At 42.7% G+C, this 18,057-nt stretch overlaps 1 protein-coding gene and 1 pseudogene across 2 annotated transcripts in view; one reads left to right on the top strand and one right to left on the bottom strand.

Moving 5' to 3' along the window:
- PGLYRP2 (peptidoglycan recognition protein 2) overlaps positions 1-18,057 on the top strand; it is a 360,132-nt gene that overhangs the window by 275,145 nt on the left and 66,930 nt on the right. The gene's annotated exons all lie outside the window — the stretch shown is intronic.
- Positions 9,922-18,057, bottom strand: part of LOC309657044 (cytochrome P450 4F6-like) — an 8,723-nt pseudogene continuing 587 nt past the window's right edge. The window contains exons 2-8 of the transcript XR_014268295.1: positions 17,775-17,996; positions 17,198-17,462; positions 16,977-17,105; positions 15,217-15,338; positions 14,093-14,363; positions 13,685-13,751; positions 9,922-13,479 (exon numbers count right to left, since the gene is read on the bottom strand). The product of XR_014268295.1 is annotated as a cytochrome P450 4F6-like (transcript). The remainder of the gene's footprint in view (positions 13,480-13,684; positions 13,752-14,092; positions 14,364-15,216; positions 15,339-16,976; positions 17,106-17,197; positions 17,463-17,774; positions 17,997-18,057) is intronic.

Below are 18,057 nucleotides of genomic sequence, written 5' to 3'. Positions count from 1 at the left end.
AAATTCATTGATTAGCACTAGTAGTTTTCTGGTAACATCTTTAGGATTCTCTAGGTACAGTATCATGTCATCTGTGAACAGTGACAGTTTTATTTTTTCTTTTCTGATTTGGATTCCTTTTGTTTCTTTTTCTTCTCAGATTGCTGTGGCTAAAATTTCCAAAACTATGTTGAATAATAGTGGTGAGAGTGGGCAACCTTGTCCTGTTCCTGATCTTAGTGGAAATGGTTTCAATTTTTCACCATTGAGGATGATATTGGCTGTGGGTTTGTCATATATGGCCTTTATTATGTTGAGGTAAGTTCCCTCTATGCCTACTTTCTGCAGGGTTTTTATCATAAATGGGTGTTGAATTTTGTCAAAAGCTTTTTGTGCATCTATTGAGAGATCATATGGTTTTTCTCCTTCAATTTGTTAATATGGTGTATCACATTGATTGATTTGCATATATTGAAGAATCCTTGCATTGCTGGGATAAACCCCACTCGATGATGGTGTATGATTCATGTAATGTGCTGTTGGATTCTGTTTGCTAGTATTTTGTGGAGGATTTTGTATCTGTGTTCATCAGTGATATTGGCCTGTAGTTTTCTTTTTTTGTAACATCTTTGTCTTGTTTTGGTATCAGGGTGATGTTGGCCTCATAGAATGAGTTTGGGAGTGTTCCTCCCTCTGCTATATTTTGGAAGAGTTTGAGAAGGATAGGTGTTAGCTCCTCTCGAAATGTTTGATAGAATTCACCTGTGAAGCCATCTGGTCCTGAGCTTTTGTTTGTTGGAAGATTTTTAATCACAGATTTAATTTCAGTGCTTGTGATTGGTCTGTTCATATTTTCTATTACTTCCTGGTTCAGTCTCAGAAGGTTGTGCTTTTCTAAGAATTTGTCCATTTCTTCCAGGTTGTCCATTTTATTGGCATAGAGTTGCTTGTAGTAGTCTCTTATGATGCTTTATATTTCTGCAGTGTTCATTGTAACTTTTCCTTTTTCATTTCTAACTCTATTGGTTCGAGTCTTCTCCCGTTTTTTCTTGATGAGTCTCGCTAATGGTTGATCAATTTTCTTTATCTTCTCAAAGAACCAGCTTTTAGTTTTATTGATCTTTGCTATTGTATCCTTCATTTCTTTTTCATTTATTTCTGATCTGATCTTTATGATTTCTTTCCTTCTGCTAACTTTGGGGGTTTTTTGTTCTTCTTTCTCTAATTGGTTTCGGTGTAAGGTTAGGTTGTTTATTTGAGATGTTTCTTGTTTCTTGAGGTAGGATTGTATTGCTATAAACTTCCCTCTTGGGCTTCTCTGGTGGCACAGTGGTTGAGAATCTGCCTGCCAATGCAGGAGACATGGGTTCGAGCCCTGGTCTGGGAAGATCCCACCTGCCGTGGAGCAACTGGGCCCGTGAGCCACAACTACTGAGCCTGTGCGTCTGGAGCCTGTGCTCCGCAACAAGAGAGGCCGTGATAGTGAGAGGCCCACGCACCGCGATGAAGAGTGGCCCCCACTTGCCGCAACTAGAGAAAGCCCTCGCACAGAAACGAAGACCCAACACAGCCATAAATAAATAAATAAATAAATAAACTTCCCTCTTACCACTGCTCTTGTTGCATCCCATAGGTTTTCGGTTGTTGTCTTTTCATTGTCATTTGTTTCTAGGTATTTTTTTATTTCCTCTTTGATTTCTTCAGCAATCTCTTGATTAGTTAGTAGTGTGTTGTTTAGCCTCCATGTGTTTGTATTTTTTACAGATTTTCTCCTATAATTGATATCTACTCTCAAAGAGTTGCAGTCAGAAAAGATACTTGATACAATTTCAACTTTCTTAAATTTACCAAGGCTTGATTTGTGACCCAAGATATGATCTATCCTGGAGAATGTTCCATGAGCAGTTGAGAAGAAAGTGTATTCTGTTGTATTTGGATGGAATATCCTATACATATTAATTAAGTCTATCTGGTTTAAAGTGTCTTTTAAAGCTTGTGTTTCCTTATTTATTTTCATTTTGGATGATCTGTCCACTGGTGAAAGTGCGGTGTTAAAGTCCCCTAGTATGATTGTGTTACTTTCGATTTCCCCTTTTATGGCTGTTAGCATTTGCCTTATGTGTTGAAGTGCTTCAATGGTGGGTGCACAAATATTTACAATTATTATATCTTCTTCTTGGATTGATCCCTTGATCATTATGTAGTGTCCTTCTTTGTGCCTTGTAATAGTCTTTATTTTAAAGTCTATTTTTTCTGATATGAGAATTGCTACTCCAGCTTTCTTTTGATTTCCATTTACATGGAATAACTTTTTCCATCTACTCACTTTCAGTCTGTGTGTGTACCTAGCTCTGAAGTGGCTCTCTTGTAGACAGCATATATACAGATCTTGTTTTGTAGCCATTCAGCCAGTCCATGTCTTTTAGTTGGAGCATTTAATCCATTTACATTTAAGGTAATTATTGCTATGTATATTCCTATTACCATTTTCTTAACTGTTTCTGTTTGTTTTTGCAGGTCTTTTCATTCTCTTGTGTTTCCTGTCTAGAGAAGTTCCTTAAGCATTTGTGGTAAAACTGGTTTTGTGGTGCTGTATTCTCTTAACGTTTGTTTTTCTGTAAAGGTTTTAATTTCTCCATTGAATCTGAATGAGATCCTTGTTGGGTAGAGTAATCTTAGTTGTAGGTTTTTCCCTTTCATCACTGTAAATATGTCCTGCGGCTCCCTTCTGGCTTGCAGAGTTTCTGCTGAAAGATCAGCTGTTAACCTTATGGGGATTCCCTTGTATGTTATTTCTTGCTTTTCCCTTGCTGATTTTAATTTTTTTCTTTGTATTTAATTTTTTATAGTTTGTTTAATATGTGTCTTGGCATGTTTTTCCTTGGATTTATCCTGTATGGGACTCTCTGCGTTTCCGGGACTTGACTAACTATTTCCTTTCCCATGTTAGGGAAGTTTTCAACTCTAATCTCTTCAAATATTTTCTCAGTCCCTTTCTTTTTCTCTTCTTCTTCTGGGACCCTTAACATTTGAATGCTGTTGCATTTAATGTTGTCCCAGAGGTCTCTGAGACTGTCCTCAATTCCTTTCATTCTTTTTTCTTTATTCTCCTCTGTGGTAGTTATTTCCACTATTTTATCTTCCAGGTCATTTATCCATTCTTCTGCCTCAGTTATTCTGATATTGATTCCTTCTAGAGAATTTTTAATTTCATTTATTGTGTTGTTCATCATCGTTTATTTGCTCTTTATTTCTTCTAGGTCCTTGTTAAACGTTTCTTATATTTTCTCCATTTTATTTTCAAGATTTTGGATCATCTTTACTATCATTACTTTGAATTCTTTTTCAGGTAGACTGCGTATTTCCTCTTCATTTGTTTGGTCTGGTGGGTTTTACCCTGCTCCTTCATCTGCTGCATATTTCTCTGTCTTCTCATTTTTCTTAACTTACTGTGTTTGGGGTCTCCTTTATGCAGGCTGCAGGTTCGTAGTTCCTGTTGTTTTTGGTGTCTGCCCCCAGTGGGTGAGGTTGGTTCAGTGGCTTGTGTAGGCTTCCTGGTGGAGGGGACTGGTGCCTGTGTTCTGGTGGGTGGGGCTGGATCTTGTCTTTCTGGTGGGCAAGGCTGTGTCTGGTGGTGTGTTTTGGGGTGTCTGTGAACTTATTATGATTTTAGGCAGCCTCTCTGCTAATGGGTGGCGTTGTGTTCTGCCTTGCTAGCAGTTTGGCATGTGGCGTCTAGCACTGGAGCTTGCTGGCCGTTGGGTGGAGCTGGGTCTTAACATTGAGACGAAGGTCTCTGGGAGAGCTCTTGCTGATTGATATTACGTGGGGCTGGGAGGTCTCTGGTGGTCCAAAGTCCTGAACTCGGCTCTTCCACCTCAGAGGCTCAGGCCTGACACCAGGCCGGAGCACCAAGACCTGGTCAACCACACAGCTCAGAAGAAAAGGGAGGAAAAAAAGAAAGAAAGAAAAATAATTTTAAAAGTAGTATAAAATAATTTTAAAATAAAAAGTTATTAAAATAAAAAATTAATAAAAACAAAGAAGAGAGCAACCAAACCAATAAACATATCCACCAGTGATAACAAGCACTAAAAACTATACTAAGATATACATAAAAATCAGAAACAAGTCAGTCGCAGGCAGCAAACCCCAAGGCTACAGTTGCTTCCAGAGACCACTGCCTCAATTTTGGGTTGATTCGTTGTCTATTCAGGTATTCCACAGATGCAGGGTACCTCAAGTTGATTGTGGGGATTTAATCTGCTGCTCCTGAGGGTGCACGGAGAAATTTCCCTTTCTCTTCTTTGTTTGTACAGCTCCTGGGATTCAGCTATGGTTTTGGCCCCACCTCTGCATGTATGTTGCCCTCAGGCTTCTGTTCCCGCCCAGAGAGGGCGGGGTTAAAGTAGCAGCTGATTAGGGGGCTCTGGCTCACTCATGCCAGAGTGGGGTGGGGCAGGGCAGGGAGTGGTACAGTAGTTTTCATTGGAATGCCGGATGAGCCTGCTGTGGCAGAGGCTGGCATGACGTTGCAACAGCCTGAGGTGCGCCGTGTGTTCTCCCAGGAACTTGTCCCTGAATCACCGGACCCTGGCAGTGGCAGGCTGCACAGGCTCCCAGGGTGGGGGGCAGGGAGCAGGGCACATGTGAATGTGACCTGTGCTTGCACACAGGATTCTTGGTGGCTGCAGCAGCAGTGTTAGCGTTTCATACCCGTCTTTGGTGTCTGAGCTGATAGCCACAGTTCGCACCAGTCTGTGGAGCTCGTTTAGGCGGTGCTCTGCCTTCTGTGGGCAGACAGGGAAGGAATTCCCTCTCCTCATGCACTGTGAAACAATGGTCTCTTGCCTCCTAGGTAGGTCCAGACTTTTTCCCGGATTCCCTCCAGGCTAGCTGTGAGGTACTAGCCCCTTTCAGGCTGTGTTCACACAGCCAACCCCAGTCCTCTCCCTGGGATCTGACCTCTGAAACCCGAGCCTCAGCTCCCAGCCCCCACCTGCCCGGGCTAGTGAGCAGACTAGCTTCTCAGGCTGGTGAGTGCTGGTCAGCACTGATCCTCTGTGTGGGAATCTCTCCGCTTTGCCCTCCGCACCCTTATTGCTGCACTCTCCTCTGTGGCTCCACCGCAGAGAATTCAGCACCACCAAACCAGCTTTACAACAAAGGACAAAGGAACTTCTCTAGGCAGGAAACACAAGAGAAGGAAAAGACCTACAAAAACAAACCCAAAACAATCAAGAAAATGGTAATAGGAACATACATATCAATAATTACCTTAAATGTAAATGGATTTAATGCTCCAACAAAAAGACATAGACTGGCTGAATGGATACAAAAACCAGACCCGTATATATGCTGTCTACAAGAGACCCACTTCACACCTAGGGACACATACATACTGAAAGTGAGGGGATGGAAAAAGATATTCCATGTAAGTGGAAATCAAAAGAAAGCTGGAGTAGCAATACTCATATCAGAAAAAATAGACTTTAAAATAAAGACTATTACAAGAGACAAATAAGGACACTACATAATGATCAAGGGATTAATACAAGAAGAAAATATAACAATTGTAAATATTTATGCACCCAACGTAGGAGCACCTCAATACATAAGGCAAATACTAACAGCCACAAAAGGAGAAATCGACAGTAACACAATCATAGTAGGGGACTTTAACACCCCACTTTCACCAATGGACAGATCATCCAAAATGAAAATAAATAAGGAAACACAAGCTTTAAATGACACTTTAAACCAGATAGACTTAATTGATATGTATAGGACATTCCATCCAAAAACAACAGAATACACTTTCTTCTCAAGTGCTCATGGAACATTCTCCAGGATAAATCATATCTTGGGTCACAAATCAAGCCTTGGTAAATTTAAGAAAATTGAAATCATACCAAGTATCTTTTCCGACCACAATGCTATGAGACTAGATTTCAATTACAGGAAAAAATCTGTAAAAAATACAAACCCATGGAGGCTAAACAATATGCTACTAAATAATCAAGAGATCACTGAACAAATCAAAGAGGAAATCAAAAAATACCTAGAAATAAATAACAATGAAAACATGACGACCCAAAACCTATGGGATGCAGCAAAAGCAGTTCTAAGAGGGAAGTTTAGAGCAATGCAATCCTACCTCAAGAAAAAGAAACATCTCAAATAGACAACCTAACCTTAGACCTAAAGCAATTAGAGAAAGAAGAACAGAAAAAAAAAAAAAACAAAGTTAGCAGAAGGAAAGAAATCATAAAGATCAGATCAGAAATAAATGAAAAAGAAGTGAAGGAAATGATAGCAAAGATCAATAAAACTAAAAGCTGGTTCTTTGAGAAGATAAACAAAACTGATAAACCATTAGCCAGACTCATCAAGAAAAAAAGGGAGAAGACTCAAATCAATAGAATTAGAAATGAAAAAGGAGAAGTAACAACTGACATGCAGAAATACAAAAGATCATGAGAGATTACTACAAGCAACTATGCGCCAATTAAATGGACAACTTGGGAGAAATGGCCAAATTTTTAGAAAAGCACAGCCTTCCAAGACTCAACTAGGAAGAAAGAGAAAATATATACAGACCAATCACAAGCACTGAAATTGAAACTGTGATTTTAAAACTTCCAACAAACAAAAGCCCAGGACCAGATGGCTTCACAGGTGAATTCTATCAAACATTTAGAGAAGAGCTAACACCTATCCTTCTCAAACTCTTCCAAAATATAACAGCGGGAGGAACACTCCCAAACTCATTCTACAAGGCCACCATCACCCTGACACCAAAACCAGACAAAGACGTCACAAAAAAAGAAAACTACAGGCCAATATCACTGATGAACACAGAGGCAAAAATATTCGACAAAATACTAGCAAACAGAATCCAACAGCACATTAAAAGGATCATACACCATGGTCGAGTGGGGTTTATCCCAGAAATGCAAGGATTCTTCATTATATGCAAATCAATCACCGTGATAATCCATATTAACAAGTTGAAAGGAAAAAACCATATGATCATCTCAATAGATTCAGGAAAAGCTTTTGACAAAATTCAACACCCATTTATGATAAAAACTCTCCAGAAAGTAGGCACAGAGGGAACTTTCCTCAACATAATAAAGGCCATATATGACAAACCCACAGCCAACATTGTTCTCAATGGTGAAAAACTGAAACCATTTCCACTAAGATCAGGAACAAGACAAGGTTCTCCACTCTCACCACTGTTATTCAACATAGTTTTGGAAGTTTTAGCCAAAGCAATCAGAGAGGAAAAAGAAACAAAAGGAATCCAAATCAGAAAAGAAGAAGTAAAACTGTCACTCTTGGCAGATGACATGATACTATACCTAGAGAATCCTAAAGATGCTACCAGAAAACTACTAGAGCTAATCAATGAATTTGATAAAGTAGCAAGATACAAAATTAATGCACAGAAATCTCTTGCATTCCTATACACTAAAGTTGAAAAATCTGAAAGAGAAATTAAGGAAACACTCTCATTTACCATTGCAACAAAAAGAATAAAATACCTAGGAATAAACCTACCTAAGGAGACAAAAGACCTGTATGGTGAAAACTATAAGACACTGATGAAAGAAATTAAAGATGTTACAAACAGATGGAGAGATATACCATGTTCTTGGATTGGAAGAATCAACATTGTGAAAATGACTATACTACCCAGAGCAATCTACAGATTCAATGCAATCCCGATCAAGCTACCAATGGCATTTTTCACAGAACTAGAACAAAACATTTCACAATTTGTATGGAAACACAAAAGACCCCGAATAGCCAAAGCAATCTTGAGAAACAAAAACGGAGTTGGAGGAATCAGTCGCCCTGGCTTCAGACTATACTACAAAGCTACAGTAATCAAGACAGTATGGTACCAGCACAAAAACGGAAATATAGATCAATGGAACAGAATAGAAAGCCCAGAGATAAAGCCACGCACATATGGTCACCTTATCTTTGATAAAGGAGGCAAGAAGATACAATGAAGAAAAGACAGCCTCTTTAATAACTGGTGCTGAGAAGACTGGACAGCTACATGTAAAAGAATGAAATTAGAACACTCCCTAACACCATACACAAAAATAAACTCAAAATGGACTAAAGACCTAAATGTAAGGGTGGACACTATAAAACTCTTAGACGAAAACATAGGCGGAACACTCCGTGACATAAATCATAGCAAAATCCTTTTTGACCCACCTCCTAAAGAAATGGAAATAAACACTAAAATAAACAAATGGTACCTAATGAAACTTAACAGCTTTTGCACAGCAAAGGAAACCATAAACAAGATGAAAAGACAGCCCTCAGAATGGGAGAAGATCTTTGCAAAGGAAGCAACTGACAAAGGATTAATCTCCAAAATGTACAAGCAGGTCATGCAGCTCAATATCAAAAAAACAAACAACCCAATCCAAACATGGGCAGAAGACCTAAATAGACATTTCTCCAAAAATGATAAACAGATTGCCAACAAACACATGAAAGAATGCTCAACATCACTAATCATTAGAGAAATGCCAATCAAAACTACAATGATGGGCTTCCCTGGTGGCGCAGTGGTTGAGAGTCTGCCTGCCAGTGCAGGGGACACGGGTTCGAGCCCTGGTCTGGGAAGATCCCACATGCCGTGGAGCAACTAAGCCCGTGAGCCACCATTACTGAGCCTGCGCGTCTGGAGCCTGTGCTCCGCAACAAGAAAGGCCGCGATAGTGAGAGGCCCGCGCACCGCGATGAAGAGTGGCCCCCACTTGCCGCAACTAGAGAAAGCCCTCGCACAGAAACGAAGACCCAACACAGCCATAAATAAATAAATAAATAAAATTTAAAAAAAAAAAAAACTACAATGAGGTATCACCTCACATCAGTCAGAATGGCCATCATCAAAAATCTGCAAACAATAAACGCTGGAGAGGGTGTGGAGAAAAGGGAACCCTCTTGCACTGTTGGTGGGAATGTAAATTGATAGAGCCACTATGGAGAACAGTATGGAGGTTCCTTAAAACACTAAAATTAGAACTACCATACAACCCAGCAATCCCACTACTAGGCATATACCCCGAGAAAACCATAATTCAAAGATAGTCATGTACCACAATGTTCATTGCAGCTCTATTTACAATAGCCAGGACATGGAAGCAACCTAAGTGTCCACTCACAGATGAATGCATAAAGAAGATGTGGCACATATATACAATGGAATATTACTCAGCCATAAAAAGAAATGAAATTGAGTTACTTGTAGTGAGGTGGATGGACCTAGAGTCTGTCATACAGAGTGAAGTAAGTCAGAAAGATGAAAACAAATACTGTATACTAACACATATATATGGAATCTAAAAATTAAAAAAAAAGATTCTGAAGAACCTAGGGGCAGGACAGGAATAAAGACGCAGACGTAGAGAATGGACTTGAGGACACAGGGAGGGGGAAGGGTAAGCTGGGACGAAGTGAGAGAGTGGCATGGACATATATACACTACCAAATGTAAAACAGATAGCTAGTGGGAAGCAGCTGCATAGCACAGGGAGATCAGCTCGGTGCTTCGTGACCACCTAGAGGGGTGGGATAGGGAGCGTGGGAGGGAGACACAAGAGGGAGGAGTTATGGGGATATATGTATACATATAGCTGATTCACTTTGTTATACAACAGAAACTAACACAACATTGTAAAGCAATTATACTCCAATAAAGATGTTTAACAAAGAATTCTTTGGGGACAATTAGTTAGCCATCTGGAGAAAAATATAAATTCCTTCCTCAGTACTTATACCAATATAGATTTTATATGGAGGAAAGGATTAAATATAAAAATAATAACAACATTAAATAAATAAAAATAAATTTTGTATAATATATTTTTAAATAAATTAATTAATCCAGAAGAGGAAAACAAGCAAGAGTTTTACTTTTTTTTTTTTTTTGGCTGCTCCTCGCGGCTTGCAGGGTCTCATTTCCGCAACCAGGGATTGAACCTGGGCCCTCACCCGGGCCCTCAACAGTGAAAGCACAGAATCCTAACCACTGGACCACCAAATTTCGGAGTCCTAACCACTGGACCGCCAGGCAATTCCCAAGAGTTTTATGTTGTAGTCTTAGAGTATGAAAGGCTTTTTCCTAGCACGATTTAAAAACACACACACACACACACACACACACAGAAGCTGCAAAAAAAAAAAATTAATAAATCTGACTACAAATAAATGAACGAAAACCAAATAAAGTCAAAAGATGATCTGGGGAAAAATTCTTGCATAACTGAAAAGGACTAATTTTCTTTATATTTAAAAAGTTCTTAGATAAACAACAAGGTCCTACTGTATAGCACAGGGAACTGTATCCAATCTCCTGGGATAAAGCATAATAGAAAATGTTTTTAAAAGAATGTATATATGTGTAAAACTGAGTCACTTTGCTGTACAGCAGAGATTGGCACAACGTTGTAAATCAACTATACTTCAGTTTTTTAAAAAAGTTGTTATAGGGACTTCCCTGGTGGTCCAGTGGTTAAGACTCTGCCCTTCCAATGCAGGGGGCACGGGTTCAATCTCTGGTCGGGGAACTAAGATCCCACATGCCGCGCTGCCCAAAAAAATATAATAATAAAATAAAAAGAAATAAAAAGTTCTTATGAGTCAGTAAGGAAAAAACTCAAAGTGAAAAGGGCAAACTATGCAAACTGACCTTCCACAGAAAAATAAATATGCAGGGTTGGTCAAATGTGATAACAGAGCTCAACTTTACCCATATTTAAAGTGATGTTCACTAAAATAACAAAGTATTATATTTCACCTAACAGAAAGCAAATTTTTAAGTTTTATAATGCACACTATCAGTGAGGATACAAGGAAATTAGCACTCTCAAAATCTGTAGGAGTGAATTTGCCAAGAGCTATTAAATTGCAAAATTCAAATGGTCTTTGATCCAGCAATACCACTTCTAGGAATTTGTCCTAGAGACATGTCCACACATATAAGCAAAATGAATGTTCACTACGTCATGTTTATTGTAGCAAAAGGCTAGAAAACTATACACATGTCCAGTGATGAGGGAATGTTTAAATAAATTATGGTACATTCATATGGTGGAATACTATACAACTATGGAAAAGGTGAATATAGGGATCAACTAGTCCTATCACACCATGCAGGGTAAATCAGTACAGAGACACCAAAAGGCAATTTGGCAATATCTGTTCTAATTGAAAATGTTTACATAAATGTCCCCAGCAGAAGCTGCCTGGCTTAAGCAATGCTATGCAGCACTCAGAGAGAAGGAGCTCTAAGGCACATTATTGAGTGAAAAGAACAAGTGACCAAATGTGTGTGTATGTGTATTTATATTAAACTGTAATAACTTAATCTTATGCAGGATGTTTCATTTTGTGCAAAAAAAAAACAAAACCTATTCTCATTATTGACTTTGCAATTCAAATTTAATTTTCCAAAACTTAAAAAAAAAAGGATCTTGAAGTTATATTGTCAACGTGCATGCCTGAATGCTCTGTATATACTCTCGGTTATAGAGAGACAAGACAGAATGAATGAGAAAGGTGAGAGAGACTGTGAACAGATAAATGTAGGGATAGACTGAAAAACGTCTGGAAGGACACAGGAAACCATTGAAGGAAGGGATGGGATTGGGACACTGGCATATGACAGAGGCTTATGTGAGGTGATGGATGTGTTAACTACCCTTATTGTAATCATTTTGCAATATATACATATATCAAATCATCATGTTGTACACCTTAAACTTACATAATACTATACATCAATTATATCTCAGTAAAGCTGGTGGGGGGAGTTGATGGGAGGTTTATATTCATTGTAAACCCCTCCATGCTGTTTGGATTTTAACCAGGTGCATAATTTTTTTTCAAGTTGGGAGAAGCACAAAAACATTTTTCCACCTCACAGGACTGCTGTGCTGAGCAAAGCCTTGCAGTCGAGGACACGACTTCCAAAACGTTTGTCCAGCCCAGTACTTCCTCTTCATCCTTCAGTCCTTGGCCCAGAATCTACCCCTGGACCCCCAGACTGGAGCTCATCCCCTCCAGTTTGCCCCTGTAGCTGCAAAGAGTTATTTCTAATACTCATATCTGACCTGACCATCCCCTGCTCAAGCATCTCCCATGGCTCCCCATTACCCTCCTACTTTAGTCATGGATCTCCCTTCAAGAAAGAACTTGCTGTACAGCTGCAAGGAGAGCTATTAGCTGATAGCCTCCAGCTATAGGGTCTCTGGGCTCTGCTGTAGCGTTCAAGCCAAGTCCACACTTTCCTGGGCAGCCCACAGCCAATGACTGAGCACAGTGGGCCACTGCTGCCTGACCATTTCTGCCCAATGTGACACTCCCCTAATGGCAGCATCCCTGCCCATTTTTATCTTTTATCCAATATTGGCTCACCAAAGTACTTGAACTGACACCTTTGAAAACTCTTAACATGGTTTCCAAAGCATTCCAAGAAGGGCTTCCATTACTAGCTCCAGCCTTATTGGGGGCCCCTCTGATCATCACACTGCATATTTCACAGGGAACCAGCCACTTTTACTTCCTCCCAAACATTCCAGGCTCACTTCTGCATGTTTCCATCCTGGCCTTTGCACAAGCTATCCCCTTGGCTTGGGCACTGTCCACTACACACACCCAGAGTGGTGAATTCTTATTCACTTTTTTACTAGCAAGCGTCATCTCCTTTCCTCTGTGCCCCAGCCTTGCCCATGTAGGGCTCCAATGGGACTAGACACTGAGTTGGGAAAGGGCAGGCGGTGTAGACATGTTTACTGAACAAAAAGATGGATGACTTTTTTACCCCCAAAGATCTCTTGTGAATCCCTGGAATAGACTATTAAGTGGGAATTAGAGAAAAGAGCAAAAATTAAGGGAAATGAGGGTCTCTGGGGGAAGACCAAAGGCAGAAAAGCCAGAGAGGGGAAAAGTATTTCATATACTGAACATGTATTGGGTGGCAACTGTTCTACACATATTGTCACAATACTCCAAATAGCACTGTAGGGGAGAGATTCCCCACCCCACCCCCAATTTATAGAGGAGAAAAATGGTATTCAGATAAGGGAACTGATTTTATTAAAGTCACATAGCAAGTTAGGGGGGCATTAATGTGGACACTCAGATCTTTCTGTCCCAAAAGACTACAAACTTTCACCTGCTATTCAGACTGGGTATCAGACCCTGCCTCTGGGCTCTGCTCCTATTCCCACTAAGCAATAATGACAGAATCAACAAAAAGATATTTCCACTATCCCAGCTGGGGAGCAGAGACAATGAGAAGGGTTCAGGAACAGACCATGAGGACCTGCACTCACCATTCAATCTCTTTAGGCTCACGGTCCCTCAAGAGCTCTCGTACCTCCTGCTGGCAGCGCTCCTGGTATTCTGGGTACTTTACAAGGTTGTACAGGACCCAGGAGAGGCCACTGGCTGTGGTGTCATGGCCTGAGGGGCAGCCAGACAGGCTTGGGTCTCTGGGCTACTTCAGCACCAGAGGGTGGACAGCACCATGTTAAGCTCCCCTCCGCCACCAACCCCCACAAAGACGATGGGAAGGATGGGCAAGATGGGGTGATCCAGGGCCCACCTGCCAAGTCCCTGGGATGAAGAGACCCCTGCCTATTCTGTAGTCCCACACTGGGACCCTCACCTTCAAACATGAAGGTGTCAGCCTCAGCTTGGATATCCTCATCTGACAGTTCTTTCCCATCTTCATCCTGGAGAGAAAGCAAGATCTCCCAAATCACACCAGTTCTGGGGACACCTGAGCCTAACCTGAGATAGTCCCTGAAGCTCCATCATCCAAGTAGGATTCTTCCCTCTTCATCTCCAGAGTCCACCCCACAGGACTCCTCCCTAGTCTCCTGCCTCCTGTTTACTCCTTCCAGACAGCCTTCTACACAGTCACATCTAAAACTTCTCTCTGACCTGTCCCTCCCTTCCTCAAGCACCCTCTATGACTCCCTAGCACTCTCTGGATCAAGTCCAAGTTCTTTGACCTGACATTTGAAAACAAGGTCCAGTCTATCTCTTGAATTTAGATCCCAGAGAAGCCTACCTTGGCCAGCAGGAGCACATCAATGAAGTCCAAAGTCTCGACCTTAGCCTTGGCCTTGAGGAAGTCTTGGGAACACTGACTAATGAGGGTGCAATGCCGCTCCCTGATGACAGCCTCTGTGAAGTCGTGCACCAGGTCGCAGGCCCTATGGAAGTGCTACCCATCGCAGGTGAGGTATTACAGGAGGTCCATGTGCAGGAAGATCTACTCGGTCCGTTTCATCACAAGGGCACTGAGCTCCAAGACGGCAGCAATATATTCGCTGGGTTTCCTACGGGGTCAGATCAGAGAGAGCCTTAAGAAGCAGTATTGTATATCTGTGGGCCATCTGTTCTTAGAGACTCTGTTTCCTGATAGGAAGTCTTGGGAACCCTGATAGGAGGAAGCTCCTGGTTTCTGGGCTTCACATATTTTAAGCTGTTGCCTCCCTTCGTGATCTCATACTGCAGGAGCACTTCCAGTCAGTAACCCAGGACCACATCCCATCCAGAAAAGAGTGCCCTTCAATCATGTTTCTCTCTCTGCCTCCCATCTCTGTGAACTGCCTCATGTCCTAGATCTCAGAGCAGAGCTTGGGAATCATGCTCATCTCTCTGCTCTCCCACACAACATCTGAACCTGCTTTTCTTTCTCAGTTTCCCCCAAATCTGCCACATTTTCTCCACCAAGCTCAAGTTTCCTCCCCTCTGTGGTCTTCTTGCATCCTGTGTCTACACAACAATCAGTCTTCTCTCAAGTCAGATGTTCAAGCTCAGCTTTGATCACAACTCTCATCTGGTCAAAGACCTTCTGTGGCTTCCTGGAAACATCAGGATAAAGTTCATATCCTCTTTGTCCTACTTCAGAATGTCCTTAAGATATAACCCTGCCCACTCCTCCAGCCTCATACCCAAGGCGTCTCCTCACTGTTACACATGTTCTGCTCATCCTAGCCCCCTGGCCTTTATCAAACATTTCTACCTACCTGAAAGGATAGCTCCTTTTCTTTCCCCTTCCCTGTCCTTCAACAGCTCTGACCCACCTCCTCCAGGAAGGCCCTTCTGATTGCCCTGGTCAGTCCTCCCTCCCCCATCTACTCCCTTGGGTCTATGGCTCATGTTCCCAGGCCCTGGGCTGAGACTCACTCCTGGCAATTGCTGTCGAAACTGAAGACGCATTTCTGCAGACTGTCCAGGGTCATGAGGCTGATGTGTTCAAACATGTCCAGATGAGTGCTGCCCTCTGAAGCCAGGCGCTGCCACTTGGCCTGGACAAAGAAGAGGGCAGAGCTGGGGCTGAGACTTCCCCCTCCTGAGCCCCTCCCCAATCTCAACCACCTGGATGGACTCCCCCAGACCCGGCCTCTTGGTCCTCTGCCTCAAGCACCTATCCCCAGGGAAGACAAGGCTTGAGTGGGAGTGGAAGCTGTTACTATCAAGACATGAAGACCCCACAGCTGGTAGTCAGGAGACCTGGTTTCAAGGTCCAGCTCTGCCTCTTATGTTCTGTGTGCCCTTGGTCACCTCATTGCTTTCCATTTGGCCTTTCCACTGTCAAATTTTAGTAGCAGTTAAGATGACCTGCTTTGGTGTTGGACAAACCAAGTTAGAATTCCTGCTCCACCACGCACAACTCACTTACTAATGAGCAATCTTCGGCAAGTTCCCTAACCTCTCTGACCTTCCATTTCATCATCCTTAATATGGCAATGACAATCATCTCTACCTCATAAGATTGTGAAAATAAATTAGACAACACATGCCATGGACTTGGCCCACTATTTCTGATATACAGTAAGTGTTAAATAATTGTTAACTACCATCATCATCTTCATCATCATCATAGTGGTAGATAATTGCAAAAATGTCCGCATTTCTTTATCCTTCCCTTTACCCTCACTCTTTGCAGTGAGATTTTTCAGCTCTTCCATTAGGAGGTGGAACCTGTTTCTCTTGAATCTGAGCTGAGCTGGGACTTGCTTTGGTCAACAGGAGGTGGAAACTATGGTGTGCTAGTTCTGACACCAGGCCTCAAGAGGTACTGCATGTTTCTGCTCATTCTCTTGGAGCCCAGCCTCCACCATGCAGTCAAGCCCAGGCTAGCCTACTGGAAGATGAGAGACAAATACAGGAGTCCATTGTCCCACCAAGGCCATCCTAAACCAGCTGACGGCTAGCCGAGCCCCAAACATGTGCCAAAGCTGAACCTGGATCAGCAGAGCTGTCTACGGAACCCATCCATGACCACGAACACGTGAGTAATTCCAGCCGGGATGAGAAGAATGACTCAACTGGCCCATCATCTCATGAACGACAATAAACACTAATTCTTTCGAGTCCATGAGTTTTAAGGTGGTACCTAATGCAGAAAGAACTACTACGCAATCTTCATCATTTCTGTCCTGAATTTACAGAGCTTCCATGAAGCAGACTAGAAACTAAAGCCTTCTGAGCACCTACTATGTGCCAGGAACATGATTGCACTACATCATCTTGATCACTCTTTAAGAAGGGATTATTGGGACTTCCCTGGTGGCGCAATGGATAAGACTCTGTGCTTCCAATGCAGGGGGCCAGGGTTCGATCCTTGGTCAGGGAACTAGATCCCACATGCACGCTGCAACTAAGAGTTCTTGTGCCACAACTAAGGAGCTGGCGAGCCGCAACTAAGGAGCCCACCTGGTGCAACCAAATTAAATAAATAAATAAATAAATAAATAAATATTTTTTTAAAAAAAAGAAGGGATTATTATCCCGATTTTACAGATGAGGAAACTGAGGCTTGGAGAGGAAAATCAGTGACCCCCAAAGCCATCCAGCAGAGCCAGGATTCCAGACCATATGTGTGTAAGCCCACTCCCCCTTTCCTAAGGCTCCAGCTGGGACCCGGAGTTCAAGAAACTCACGTGCATGATGTCTGCACTCTTGGTGAAAATCTTCATACACGGCTTCAAAAATCTCGAAGTGGAAGGCAGGTGTCAGCAGGCGTCGGTGGTGGCTCCACTTGTCACCAGCACTCAGCAGGAGCCCATCCCCTAGCAGAGGCAGCCACGGGGAGTGGGCAAGGGCAGCACCTTCCCCTGGGCCCCCAAGGTTGTCCTCACCCCCTTCACTCACAGTTACTCACCCAGCCAGGGATTCAGGACGCTGTAGAAAAACATATCCTTGGGTATGATGGTGGCTGACATGAGAGATAGAACATGGAGAGGGGGAGGGAAGGACTTTTGGTGGGGGCTGGAGGCTCCCAGGGAGGGGTCTACATTTCTCCTCCAAGCCCAGTATAGCTTGGAATGGGACAATGAACAGAGGAACAGGGAGGAAGGGGGAGGTGGGGGGGACCAGACCAGGCTGTAGCACAGAGTAGAGCAAAGGCAGACCCCAAAGACACAACCCTATGTGCTTAGACACACCCCAACATGACACAACATGTCCCAGCATGCCTTGACATGGCTCCTACATGTCTAACATGTGCTAAATGCCCAAGCACAGCCCAGCACTCTACAAAATGCCTTTACAGGGACCAAGGACACCACGCTTGCCCCAGCACTCTCTGACATCTCCTGGAACATACAACATGGTAGACCAACAATGTTGAGTTTCCACCATTCAAAACTGAAAAAGTCTTTGGCAACCAGAGAGAGCCAGGGACCTGCCTAGAGTTACCCAGCAGGTCTCTGTCAATACTGCCCATTCCCCTGCTCAACCTGGTCTGTCCAGGAGTGGGAAGGGCTGGGAGCAGGGGCAGGGGAGAAGCTGGGGTGGGGGCTCCTGGGAGAGATACCTGTGGCCTGGAGCAGGGGGGCAGTGAAGTTAGGGTGGACAAGCCGCAGGATGGGATAGAAAGGTCCCATCCACAGAAGGTGGACATCGCGGAAGTAGTGGCCCAGATCTTCCACCAGCCGCATGCCCTCCTCATTGCTCTTCACCTGGGAAGGGATGGGAATGAGGCCAGGCCTGGCAGGGGGCCTCAGAAGCTACAACTTCTCA

This window comes from Balaenoptera physalus (assembly GCF_965194825.1).
Source record: "Balaenoptera physalus genome assembly, chromosome: 3".
Lineage (NCBI taxonomy): Eukaryota > Metazoa > Chordata > Mammalia > Artiodactyla > Balaenopteridae > Balaenoptera > Balaenoptera physalus.
Note: the sequence above shows the minus strand (reverse complement) of the source record. Positions and strands in the feature narration are given on the sequence as shown.